At 41.5% G+C, this 4,388-nt stretch overlaps 1 long non-coding RNA gene across 2 annotated transcripts in view; it reads left to right on the forward strand.

The window, feature by feature from the left end:
* LOC104998734 overlaps positions 1–4,388 on the forward strand; it is a 15,218-nt gene that overhangs the window by 6,843 nt on the left and 3,987 nt on the right. The window contains exons 1-2 of one of the 2 annotated variants that reach the window (XR_826499.1): positions 1,407–1,774; positions 3,717–3,833. This is a non-coding gene — a long non-coding RNA (uncharacterized LOC104998734). Of the gene's footprint in view, positions 1–1,406; positions 1,775–3,716; positions 3,834–4,388 lie in introns of those variants that run through there. The other variant, XR_826498.1, reaches the window with a different exon arrangement.

Consider the following 4,388-nt stretch of genomic DNA (forward strand, 5'->3'; position numbering starts at 1 on the left):
CCTCAGCGATCAATGCAAAGAAATAGAGGCAAACAACAGAATGGGAAAGACTAGAGATCTCTTCAAGAAAATCAGAGATACCAAAGGAACATTTCATGCAAAGATGGGCTCGATAAAGGACAGAAATGGTATGCACCTAACAGAAGCAGAAGATATTAAGAAGAGATGGCAAGAATACACAGAAGAACTGTACAAAAAAGATCTTCACGACCCAGATAATCACGATGATGTAATCACTGACCTAGAGCCAGACATCCTAGAATGTGAAGTCAAGTGGGCCTTAGAAAGCATCACTACGAACAAAGCTAGTGGAGGTGATGGAATTCCAGTTGAGCTATGTCAAATCCTGAAAGATGATGCTGTGAAAGTGCTGCACTCAATTATGCCAGCAAATTTGGAAAACTCAGCAGTGGCCACAGGACTGGAAAAGGTCAGTTTTCATTCCAATCCCAAAGAAAGGCAATGCCAAAGAATGCTCAAACTACTGCACAATTGCACTCATCTCACACGCTAGTAAAGTAATGCACCGTGATATTCGATCTCTTATCTCATCATGAAAAAGGGATTCCAAAAAGTGAGGCAAAAATTTGTCTTTTGGAGACAATGGAAATTAATCAGTGTGCAAAACCCAATGTGCCACATGGCTAAACACACGAATGGGAGTGTGATCCTAGGCAAATTAGTTAGGTATTTAAATTCTTTTTTTTTTTTAAGTTTGTCCACACAGCTTGCAGGATCTGAGTTCCCTGACCAGGGATTGAACCTGTGCCCTCAGCAGTGAAAGTGCAGTGTCTTAAACATTGGACCACCAGGGAATTCCCTGACTCTTTTCTATTTTATCCTATTAGCAAAAGCTGTGATGTGGAGGCAGAGCTAAGTACTATTTAGGTAGGTTAACTACTAACCCAAATGGCTAACAACAAGTATGGAGTCAGTTGTTAGCTGGCTTTGAAAATTTGACTTGTACTCAATACACATTCTTTTCCTTAAATGTCTTATCAGGAATAATGCAAAGTCAAGTGGACGGGGTGATTTGATACCCAGCCATCAAGTTTTGACACTGGTTTTTGCTAAGAAATCAGCGCTGCACTGGAGCCTACCTGTGAGCTTCTCTGTGTTTGTTGGGGTGGCAGGGAGCAGTGGAGGGTTCCCATCCCAGCGGGTGTCAGAAATTCTTGGAGATGTCTCTCTTTTATGAGTGTTCTGAATTTTCTCTTTGTTTCCATTTAAACATTTTTTATCATGGAAAATTGCAGTATTCTTAAAACTAGGGAATAATATTACAACCCCCACCCCCATGGAGCCATCATATAGGTCAAACAGTTCTTAACATTTTGCCATAATTGCTTCATCTTGTTTTATGTGTCTAGGCTAAACATTAGGCATTTTACCACTGAATAGTTTTGTATGCATCTTTAAGAAATAAGGACCTTTGGGGCCTTTTCTCACTGTAGAATTGACCTATGACCACTGTAAAATTCTCATGCCTAGAGCAGTGACCATCCCTTCACAGCATCCATCCAGTCTATTCCTCTTTTCCCTATTGTCCCAAAGGTGTCCTCTTACAGTGGTTTGTTTGCCTCCGGAACCAAATCAAAGTCCACGTGTTACCTTCCGGTGGTTCAGTCTAAAGCCTCTCCTGATCAAGACAACTTCTGCTCCAATGCTGTGTTAATGTTCTAGGTATGACCGGCTGCTTCAAGTTAGCGCCCTCAGGTGGGATTATGGCAGTGTCTTGCCAAGTGCTTTATGATTGCACGTGTCTGCTGAAGAAGTAAGTTAGCACTTGTTCAAATTTGTAAATTGAGAAACTGGCTGAGCTTCTGGCTCAGCTTCTGTAATAGTATTTATAGTATTTGTCTTCTTGTTTTAACATTGGCTTTTCAGTAGTTTTTGGTCTGTTTGAGAATGGTAGGAGTAATTCTAAATGCTGTATGGAAAACTACTATTAACAAAAGAAAGGGTCCCGTTATGTTAGTTGCTAGAGATCCATCTGTAGGGTTCAAAACTGGCATGATTATTTGGAGATTTTACATAAAATATGTGTGTGTACGTACTTTGCTTGGGGCTTCCCAGGTGGCACTTGTGGTAAAGAACTTGCCTGCCAATGCAGGAGACGTAAGTGATGAGAGTTCGATCCCTGGGTTGGGAAGATCCCCTGAAGGAGGGCTTGGCAACCCACTCCAGTATTCTTGCCTGGAGAATCCCATGGACAAGGACCCTGGTAGGCTACAGTCCATAGGGTCGCAGAGTTGGACATGACTGAAGACACTCAGCAGGCACACCCGTACTTTGCTTATCTTTGTGAATATGTGTGATGAATTCTTGATTTGTCCAGTCACTGAGGCACAGGATTTAAGGACACAGGATTTAAGGCAAGCAAACTTGTGTAGAAATGTTGCCTCTGCTTCTGTGAGATCCTAGGCAGGTGACTCCCATCTCTCCCTGTGTCTAAATTGCCTCATTTGCAAAGTGAAGGTCATAGCAACTGCTGCAGTGACTTCAGACACTAACGACCTAGTTAGACCAAACTTCATAGGTTAAGACTGCCCTGACTTCAGATACCAGCTATGGTTTTGGGGTTTCCAGGGCCACTCTCCCTTCTGACCAACTGGCTGCAAATTTAGAGGTTCCCACTCTCCCCTCAGGTTTGAGGCTTTTAGCCTCTTGATATAATTGCAGAGAGGAGAGGGGAGCTGGAAGTAGGGCTCCGTCACCTGTGATTCAGTCCGTCATAGTTTGATCCATCGATGCAGCCTGTTTCGTGACACTCGAGGGTTGTGTGAGCTTCCCTGGTTGACATGACATCATGTGCATTGTTGCACAGCAGTGCGCCGGGAGGGTGGTGTGTCCTGATTCCTCAGGGAGAGGAATCAAAGCTTCACATCTGGGACCCTCCCAGACCTCACCCTGGGTGTCTCTTCCTTTGGCTGGTTCTAATTTGTAGTCCTTTCACTGCAGTACAACAGTGGACATCAGGACAGTGCTTTCCTGGGTCCTGTGAGTCGTTCTGGCAAAGTATTAAACCTGAGGGAGGGGTGTATGTGTGTATATATGCATGCACACACTTTACTAGAGAAGATTATGAAGATGTTTTTCTGTACAGTCTTTTCGGAGTTATCTTGTTTTATTTTTCACAAGATATCTACGGTAGTGGAATAGATTTTTGTGAATAATGTACGAGCCAAGTTGCATGTCTGTGTTTGGTGGTGGTGGGGGGCTTTCTTTTGTCTTAGTCTGTCTGTCCTTGTACCTCTTTCATATTGCTTAAATGATTGTAATTTTGTAATACTTCTTAAGTAAGTTTTCCCATTTTATTCTTCTTTCTCAAGTGTCTTGACTATCTTTGGCTTTTTGAATTCCATGTAAATTTTAGCCTTATTTGTCAAGTTCAATATTTGTAAACAATTGGAGTTTTGATTGAGAATGACTTGGATCTATAGATCAGTTAACATTATTATAATACTGAATCGTCCAGTCCTTGAAAGTGATATATCATTCTGCATTATTAGGTACCAATATGCAGAATGACCAGTACCTACTGTTCTAGGTACCAGTGCTTGGTTCATAATAGGCAATCAATAATATTTGTAGTTGGAATGAATGGTCATAGTAAAGATGCATGTGAGCATGTGTGTTTTTGAAAGGCTTAGTATGCAGTTTCTGCAAGTTTATTTTCTTACAGCTTTGTCAAATGGCCATCTTTATGTTTCCAGATGGACTGGTTCAATGGTTACAAAAAGTCCCTTGCTACCTACATGAGGTCATTGGCAGGAGACCAAGGTTTGGACATCACACAGGATATGAAACCTCCAAAAAGCCTATGTATAAAAGTAAGTAGACCTTTAAAAAAAAAAAAAAAAGGTGTTTCTTTAATGCATAGAGTGTGCTTAAGTGAAGTGAAGTCGCTCAGTTGTGTCCGACTCTTAGCGACCCCCTGGACTGCAGCCTACCAGGCTCCTCCGTCCACGGGATTTTCCAGGCAAGAGTATTGGAGTGGGGTGCCATCGCCTTTTGTCCAAAGGAGGGGGTATATGAATATATACTAGTGTATATAGACATATAACTCGGAGATACCATGGGTTTGGTTTCTGACTCAAAATAAAGCAAATATTCACTAAAACGTGTCACACAAATCTTTTGGTTTCCCAGTGCATGTAAAAGTTATGCGTACACTCGTCTATTGAATATGTCTTAGCATTATATACATATTTTATTGCTTAAAAAATCCTGCTCTCTGACAATGCAGGGTTGACACAAATCATCAGTTTGTAAAAAAACAAATCAGTATTAGAGAAGCACAATAAAGCAAAGTACAAACGAGACAAGAAACATAAACCCAAGCCAAAACTTTTGCTTGTAGACGGTGGTGGGAATAGGATTGAACA

This window comes from Bison bison, unplaced genomic scaffold (genome assembly GCF_000754665.1).
Source record: "Bison bison bison isolate TAMUID 2011002044 unplaced genomic scaffold, Bison_UMD1.0 scf7180017864335, whole genome shotgun sequence".
NCBI classification, from domain to species: Eukaryota; Metazoa; Chordata; class Mammalia; order Artiodactyla; family Bovidae; genus Bison; species Bison bison.